Below are 9,658 nucleotides of genomic sequence, written 5' to 3'. Positions count from 1 at the left end.
ACAAGTTTTCATATTGGGTTTGAAGTTAAATATCTTTGGTTTGAACATTTCCCAAAGGGTAACAAATATAGTTAGATATAATTATTTATGCAAATATATTAGTATATAATCATTTCTTGATGTTGATATTTATTTCGTAGTTATATCTTGCATCTTTTTCCCGTAAATCCAGTCTGATGATATCACAATTAATCACATTTGAATCTGTTATCAGTGTTTGATAAGAAAGTCAAGGTGATATGCCGGGCTGTGATTGGTTGGAGACGGCGGCCATCATGGAATTCCATCCGGGGAGTAGTGGAGGGGGTCCTACGTAAATACTGAGTAGCCTTCCTAGCCGTGGTCACTTCGTGGGTTGGTGTGTCCGAGGGAGGTGATGGATGATTATTTTCAGATGTTTTTCAGGTTCTGCTATTATATTCCTATGTAATTATCTTGATTAATCACATATAATACATCATTTGATTGAGTTATTTTGATGTAAAGTTTTCCAAATGTGTCGGCGACACGGTATCGAGCGGTTTCGGGGTTGAAGTGTTTTTGTGATTTTGGCGTAAATATGAATTCTCTTGAAATATTCTGGAGGTCTGAATACGTATGATACAATGATGGTAGAAGTAAAAAAGAAAAATATATTTTCGAAATTCCAATGTTTATTTTCCCATACAAACAATTCAATTTTTTAACATAAAAACTACCTTAGAAATTTCCGAAAAAGTTATTTATCTTTTTTACTTGTACTATAATATAGAATCACCCCCTGAAGTTATCGCACTTTATCCCTGGACACCCTGTACATAGTATCAAAACAATCTGTTTATATAACATAAAACTCATACAAATTTAATGTTTTCTTTGTACTGAATACAAATTTAAAAAAATTTCCTTTCACAAAGACGTTCATCTATAGATAATAGAAACAATCTGAGATGTGGCATGGTAGCGTGCCGACTGTCACCGAGATACGACCAAAATGCACCGACTATCAAAGCGATGAAGTCAACAAAAGTTATGTGTTTGGATTGTTGGTGAAACAAAGGCGGGGCGCCGAAGTGCATAGATGCGATTGGCAGTAGTATTGGTGGAACGATACTGTTGTGTGCCCGGTATCATACTAATAATGGGTCATGGTCCATCGCCCATATTTCTATTATCTATGGGTTTAACTCATCAAAGAAAGAAGGGAGAGGAGATGTCACTAGGGCAACTGGGCACATCACATCAAACAAACTCTGGGTGTGCCAGCCAGTATGATTTTGCCGCTCGGCATGAGCAGGCTTTGTCTAGCAGATTCCTTGTACAAAAATGTTATGCGATAATGAGCTTTGTATAAAGTTACTTTCGAGGTTACAATCGCATAGCTTTGGCTTGTCAGATGGAACATGTTTTTCCAAAGGGTCGGTACGCAATGTTGATTTCATTGTTTCTTTTAATTTCGTTAGATGCCTCTCGCTATAACTACATAAATAAATCAAATAAACATTAAAACGCATTATATTACCTAGTGTGTGTCGCCTGGCTTGTAAAATATTAATAGATATGTCTTATTCAATGTTTAAAGTATTTTCATGTTTTGATTAGCGTCATCTATTGCTAATTTGAATAACACTTGGCAAATGTACCGCGATGAATTGGCGTGTCATTCAAACCCCAGGCTTCTGTCCCCGAAAACAGCGACAAAAGTCTCGTAGGAAATTATCGCATAACCACCTCCTCTGCCTTGTTTCCTCCGTGGGTGTAACTACATGTATCGATCTTATTTCTGTTACATTTGGGGATAATATTAAATTTATTACTGCTATTCCACATTTTTGCATTTTCAACTTCTTGTAGACAGTGCCTACATAATATTTATGTATTTAAAAAATTCAACATGACGAACATACCTTCAATTTATGTTTTTTATTGTTTATTCTCAAATTAATATTATTTTATTAAGTACAGAATGCTCTTGTCAACTGTGATGGTTAAATAAGTGCTTAATATTTAGGTTATTTGATATAACTGCTATGTTTGAGAAAGAGAAAGGGCCATCTTACATCGATCTTATTTTATAACTTTAACACAAGTAACTGCAATAATGAACATAATATTTATATTTGGTAGGCCAGAGTTTTCTGTACAGATAAATAATATTATTATGTACTTTGTAAATAGTTTGTAATGTGCAATTTTGTACATAAAATCTTGAATTATGTAATAAAGGGTGATAATATAAATATTATTGCTGTTTTATTTTATTATATTATTAATTTAGGAATGAAAATAACACTGTGTATGCAAAAGGTTTTATTTACTTAGAAATTCCAGACAGAGATTGGTGACCAATTTTCATGATGCCAGAGCTCACCTATTTAGATTTTTGGCTGCTTCACACAATCAGATTTATGTTTATTGGTAAGGTTGTTTAGGTAATCGTGTTATGGAGTAAGAAATTAATAGGGTGGGGTATATAACCTCTCGAGCAATGGAGATTTTCGGTTGTTCCGTTTTCGGTTTGGCCATTCGATTTAATTAACATCATACCTCCGAATATTAATACTGTTTACTGCGGTTTAAAGCCAATGAATCCACCTAAATTTCAACACCTATCGCATATTTTTAGGTTATATAGAAAAATTTAAAAAAATAATTAACTTTTTAAACATTTTAATTCATAAAAATCACATACCGAAATTTGTGTAGCTATTGCTCGAGAGTAAAATAAAATACTGAAGAGATAAACTGGAATATGTATGTAATGAGTCCATTTTTCCTTATTTTGGGTAAAATTTATCAAATACCCAAATTCATCTACATTATTTATTCGCCTGTCTGGTAGTCGGAATCAAAAGGTATTATGTAAATTGGTGCCATCAGTTTGTATTAATCATACTTGGAAATTATCTGTACAGTTTTAATTAACCATACACCTAATTGGTGTATGGTTGATTTTTGCACTATAATTTATATATGCATAAATTATTTAGGGTTAAAAAAAAATGTCAATACCGCACAAGAAATGAACTGCTCCCAATCGCCTAGAGCACAGGTTCTTAAACATATTTCCACCACCACTACCCACTTCGATATAAAAAAAAGTCAAATGACCCCCATATTTTTTAAGATATCTTTTTCATTACCATCTTTCGCTTATCTTAAAAACAGTTATTGCAAATATAATTTTTAAACATTCATTATTATATGGATAAGTTAGATAGGGTGTGACCCTTAACCTATTTGTGAGTTAAATGAGAGGAAATAAAACTCATACGTAATCGCATTTGGAAGCATTTTTATTAACGCCAATGAATTTAAAACTGAAGAATGAAACTGATGCATTTCGATGAGATTGTAGCAGGCTCAAATTTACTTACTAAAACAGCTGTAAGTCACCAAGTTCCGCAACTTGCAGCAGATTTCTCTATTTAGTCAGCAACGTTGCTACAGCAAATTGTTAGTAAAAAACTTGTTTGAACTTGATTGCCACAAACACGGCACTGTATAGTTCAATACAGTTCTCCATACAAACATTGAGGAACCAACACTGAGTAAACCACCGTAACAATAATAATTGACTCCAGTGTTCAGTGTAATATGCCGGACTTGAAACATGAATTCTAACTTTGATTCATTTGTAAAAAATTGCTGCAAAATAATGTACCTACCAATGTAATCAAGCACATATAGATTTCCATAATAAAAATAATCATTTCTTATTTTATTCTCTCACATTCTTTATGTTAACGTATAGAAAATCGACCACCATAACACGGGCATGTGCCTAGCATGGGTGGTCGAAAAATCTTCAATGCATGTAACAGATAATTTCAATGAATAAAGAAACTTAAAAAAAAAAAAAAAACAACAGTGACAGAATAGATATAATTCAATTATTAATATATTATATTAAAACAAATATGAAACTTTTTTCCACTTTAATTTTATTGACCGTAACCGGTTTCAGCTCGTTAAAGCCATCTTCAGACTGGTACTAATTATTCTTAGTCTACAGTTTATATACATAACTTATGGGGGAGGGAGAGAGGTGGTCTACAAGGGTTTTTAATCAATTATATTTGTTACTAAGTCGTTTTAGACTGTCGAATTTCTAATTATTTTGGTATTTACAGTAGGCTAATTACCTTGGGTTTGTAGTTCAGTTCAATATTGTTCAGGGAAAAACTTTTCTTTTTTGGCTCTTTGTTTTGGCAATGTTTCGATTCTGAATGTTGGACTTTCACCAGGGCGATACTGAGAGCATCTTCCATTCTGGAATGTGCCTCAAATATAGCATGTTGTAATATTTGAAATGAATTGATTGTGAAGCTGCACAAATTATGCCAGGATATCCGGAATCATAGTAGAGAGTCTTACCTCTCGACCGCGGAAGCCGTCATTTAAAATAAATCGTGCTAAGAACTAAATTTTATTTTTTTTATTCTCCCATTGGAATTTATAAGGAAACTGTATTTTATAGCACTTATTTATAGCTAAATAATCAATAGATATTGTGGAAAGGCCATTATAAAATTATCTTCATTTTTACACCTAAATTTGAATGACACTACTTCTTGTGGCTACAGGATAGGGTAGAGTGAAAGACAAAATAATAAACTCTTTGCATAAACAAACTTTTGTTTTTATTCCTGTAAATAGACTCCATCTTTAGGTGTTTATGGTACTTATACTAGTCCCAGGCAGATATCGTAAGCACATCATCAAAGATCATACAATCAAGCAGCCCCGTGATTCATCAAGCATGGGGCTGCTTTTATTTGATTTTATTTATTTTAAAAATGTAATTATGTACACAAAATATAACATATTTTTTAAACATAAAAAAATAAATTAGACACTTTTTACTATTTACTTATGAACTAAGTAAAAAAAGATTTTTGTTTGATTCGGAGCCGAGATATAGATATAGATATTAGGTATATGCACCATCTACAGGATCAGCTGTCTCTCGAGATTTGATTAGATTGTATCTCCAGTTAGAAGGCTATAAGCACGTCTCTTTTGCCACCTTTCCTAATCAGAACGTATTTTATACCCAATTGTGAGGCACGTCTCTATCGCTGTGTCCAGTGATGCAATGATTGTAATAGTATTTTGTGTTAAGGGCGGTGAAGCCCAGAGAGGACTAGTTCCAGGAATGCAATGATTGTTCTTGTATTTTACTATGGATGGCAAGGAGAGATGGCCGAGAGAGGAGCCAGAGAGGACTTCCAGCGATTTTTCTGAAAAAAAAAACATGAATGCGTGATTATTCAAAGAAAAATATGTGTAATTTCAACCGTCGTATCGGACCATTAGCTTTTTTGTGTTTAGGGGTGGTCAATGGTCATAGCCGTCTGGATAAATATGGCTTAAGTTTGGCTATGAGGTTATATGTAATGCATTTCTTAGGACGGGTTGTTTCGGAGAATTTGAACAATTCATCAAATTTCAACGTTCATTTTCAAGTTCTGTGAAAGATTTTTTCTAGTTCTGTTTTTATTTCAGTTTTGTCAAACAACTAGCCTACAATGATATAACAAAACTTGAATAGAACTTTCACAGAACCCGAAAATGAATGTTGAAATTTGATGAATTGTTCGAATTCTCCGAAACAACCCGTCCTTAATAAATGAGGCAGTGAGAGGTAAAGTGGAGCAACCCACAAAAACGAACTGTCTTTATGATATGTTCTTATTATAGTAGAATGTAATTAAGTTGTTCTTGATTTGAGTTATCACGTCGGAAGTAGGAAAACTCCTGGCATCTTTATTAAGCCACACACACTTCCTATGTATAATCTCCAGCAACAATGGGTAAACTTCAGCTAGTAACATATAAAACATTTATAATATTTTTACAAAAATACATAGTGAATGGCACCACTAGAGCAAAATGTTGAAAAATGTGTTTTTTAGTATTTCTACACATGCTAAAGAAATAAGAAATTATCTTCAAGAAATAAACTCAATATACAAATCCCCGATAAGACCTAAATTAACCTACGCAAGCCCAATCTGGGCCCACGCTTCAAAAACCCAAATAAAAAGACTACAAACACTTCAAAACAAAGCCATTTGCACAGTCCTGGGATCCCCAAGTGGCTGAGGGTTTCCCAGCTCCACGAAGACTCAGAAGTCCCTCTCCTTAAAGACCACTTCTTAAGTCTCCCGGAATATTTTTATTCGGGCATAAACCAACCCATGAAAACGCGTCCATCAATTGTCTCGCACAGTACGATGTAAATATTAAAACTAAATTTAAAAAACCGAAACAAAACCTACGTAAAGTTTAAACATCCCCCTAACTGCAAAAATGAACTGTTAATTTTTTTCACAAAAAATAAATCAAAATTTTCCAACAACCATAATTTAAACTCATGATGAAAAAGAAAGTGGCCTTTTTGACCCGGGGCTCTGTATGCCACTATATCAATAAGTAAAAAAAAAAAGTATTTCTACACCAATGAAGAGAACTAGCGGTTGAGTTTGGTGTGGGAGTAAATTCGCAATCAAAATGTACTTACTTCTCAACTGTATGAATTCTTCAAAAGTTAGCCATTCCTCCTTTCGCAAGATGGTGGCGTGGCGTAGTTGACACACACAATCTGAAGGATCAGCTGTATTACGGCCATCTTTAGAACAGCTATAGGTGAGTGGTTTATGAGTATGGCTGTCTCCACATGAATATGAAGATATCGCCAGTTTACCAGCTGAAAGTGGCTCTTTGTTCTTTCTTACATATACGAAAAAACCCTGTAAAGATGGTGATTAGTGATTACAAATAATAATTGACGTTTTCATAATAAATGACGCGGGGAGAGGAAAAGTGAAGGAACCCACAAAAACTTTTAGTATTTAAATATTTTTATAAGTAAATAAGCTGTTATCGAACTGAATTATCATAATTTAATATAATGTGTCGATAGTGACAAACTCCCAGCGTTTTTTCGTAGCCGTAGCAACAAAGGCGGCTATTTGCGATGCTTTTTTAGGGGAAATCGAAAAAACATGAGGGGAATTTTTGACTTTCAGTACCCTTATATTTATGTAAATGTTTCAATATCAACATGCGTCTATCGACAATAGCTATGGCAGTATCACACTTTATATTAAAATTTCACTAGCTTCCATAATATATTAAATTCAAATTTTAGATATGTATTTTTCCACGTAGGCATTCGCCATTGCAATATAAAATGAAAATTTTGTGGGAACGTAAATTAATTTTCTCGAAACTTACATTGAACAACACCAGAACAAATTCTCAGCTCATTTACTTCCTCGGGTTTCTATCAGGTTTATCGGCATTATCTGCAGGATTAGTTGTCTCCATGATGTACTTATTATGAAGACATCGCCAGTTTGCCGGCTGAAAGCACTCCCTTTCCATCGCGTCGCGGACCGTCATTCCCGATTGTTACATTGTAGGGAATGGTCTCCACAAGTTCACAAGAAGTAACGTCAAATTGAGTCATTTTACAAAAAAAAATATATTTAACCAATGCCAAGCCCAATCGCGTTAATACAACAGCACCAAGCCCAGAGGTAGTCTGGCCTTTGACCTCGGTATCTTGCGCCTTGCGCTTTATGTACCAAGTGCCTACTACCTACCCACATGCCCTCTGTGCATTTATCATATTTATATTGCAATATTGACAATCGATTGCGCACAGCCTGCGCAAAGAGACTGCGCGGCGCCTTCGCAAGTGATGCCAGATTAGAGGTGAGGCGTATTTATCGAACCCAGTAAAAGTACCGGGTATTTTCATGCGATACTTTGTACTTGTGATAAATCTCCAAAATTTGAATAGGTACTTGTACCAGGTATTTTTAATAGGTATTTTTGATGGGTATTTTTGATTGGTATTTTTAGTAGGGAATTTCGTAGCTACCCCCCCATGGTTTTGGAAAAAATATTGTGGGGAAGTTTACCAGAAATTCTGTAACAACCCCCCCCCATGGATTTCAAATATTTTGTGGGGAATTACGTTTCTACTAACTACTTTTCTCTAACAACCCACCCCTCTCCCCCCATGGATTTCGAATAATTAATGGGGGGATCAAGCTTACGTCGAAAAATTTGTGTAGAAATGTGGCCAGAATTCAGGACTTCAGGAATCAATCGTCAGGTCGGTACTAAATACTTTTGAGTATTTTGTAACCGGTATTTTTACCAGGTATTTCTCTGTACCTGTACTCATTGTACCCAGTAACGAAAAGTACTCATAGGGCCCACCTCTATGCCAGATGCCAAACTTCAAAAGTGAAAATCGGTACCTAGTCAGATACCTACGCCCAGTGGCGGCGTAGGGTAGATTGGCACCCGGGGCGGTTTTGTATTGAGCACCCCTACTTAAAATAAAACACCGAATACTAAACATGCTTACGAGACTTTATTTTACTGAAATATTCGATGACATTATAAAAAATTATTTTCCTGTCTCTTTCAATTGATAAAATCGAAAGATTGGTTAGTCGCGCTTGGCTCATTGTGGATCTTAAATAAGATTTTATTAATTTTAACTTTGAAAAGCTTCTTTCACATGAAGCCACCGAAACACAGATTGTCAAAAAATATCTTAGACACAGCGCTAAACTTGGAACTGACTCAGAATAGCCCCATTTACAGTTAATCTGATGAGGAGCTCCAATGTAGTCCATTGAACTGTTTCGTGGGCAGAAATGTTGGCGGCTTCTAAATGGCGCCTCAATCGTAATATCTCCAACACGATATCCTCTGCTGAAAATTCATCGTAAATTTTTAATAAATTTGGAACCATTCCACGAAGATCTCCTTCTGGTGATGTTACCAACGTTTTTGTCTGAACAACACTAAATGTAACCAGAATAAAATCCATTGCCCTGAAACGATGGTCTAGTTCTTTGTAAAATCTATCGTGACATTCTAACATTGCTCTCTGCAGCTCGTCTGGCAATGTAAGACCAGCATCTCGGGTCATTTCTCCGGGCATACGTTTACGAAATCTCCTCCTTCCTCTTTTTCCTTCAATCGTAATGTCAAAGTCCTCACATATTTTTGTTGCGTAGCAAATAGCCTTTTCCACTATTTGATTGCGTTGACTTTGAAGAAAAATTTTAAGGGCCTTAATCTTTATTACACACTTTTCTAATAATAGCCCAGATGTTTGAATATACTTTTGCATCTGATTAACTTCTTCTAGTACTTCACACCAAAAGGAAAGATAGCATAGAAAACTGAAGTCACACAAAGCTGGTATGAGTGTTGATGCTACTTCCCTTGTCTCAGCGTTTTCTTTACTGGTGTTGGGATCACACATATCTTCGAGTGTTGATACAAGCTTCTCAAAATTATTCTTCTGATGTCGTGATGAGCACTCCATCTCGTCTCTGATAGCCGTTTAACGGACACGCCTACATTTTTCATTAATATTTCCCACCGATGTGTGGATGATGAAAAGAACATGTAAACTCTTTCTACAGTTCCGAAAAAAGTTAAACTTGAAGAAACGCTGCCAAACGAGTGCACTCCACATAGATTAAGCGAATGATTTGCACAAGGCGAAAACAACGCTTTCGGATTGCGTTCTTTGATTTTTGCTTGTACACCACCATGAATTCCTGCCATGGTTGCAGCATTATCATATCCTTGGGCTCGACATAGATGTATGTCTAAATTATCACTCCCCAGCTGTGTA

At 35.2% G+C, this 9,658-nt stretch overlaps 1 long non-coding RNA gene across 1 annotated transcript; it reads right to left on the bottom strand.

The window, feature by feature from the left end:
- Window positions 1–4,609: 4,609 nt before the first annotated feature.
- Window positions 4,610–7,625, bottom strand: LOC149419256 (uncharacterized). The gene is made up of 3 exons (XR_016302871.1): window positions 7,222–7,625; window positions 6,506–6,734; window positions 4,610–5,222 (listed from the first exon to the last, which is right to left on the bottom strand). It is a non-coding gene; the product is annotated as an uncharacterized LOC149419256 (long non-coding RNA).
- Between the last annotated feature and the right edge of the window lie 2,033 nt (window positions 7,626–9,658).

The sequence above is a fragment of the Hesperophylax consimilis genome, chromosome 12, assembly GCF_061612785.1.
Source record: "Hesperophylax consimilis isolate HC1 chromosome 12, BYU_Hcon_1.0, whole genome shotgun sequence".
NCBI classification, from domain to species: domain Eukaryota; kingdom Metazoa; phylum Arthropoda; class Insecta; order Trichoptera; family Limnephilidae; genus Hesperophylax; species Hesperophylax consimilis.
Note: the sequence above shows the minus strand (reverse complement) of the source record. Positions and strands in the feature narration are given on the sequence as shown.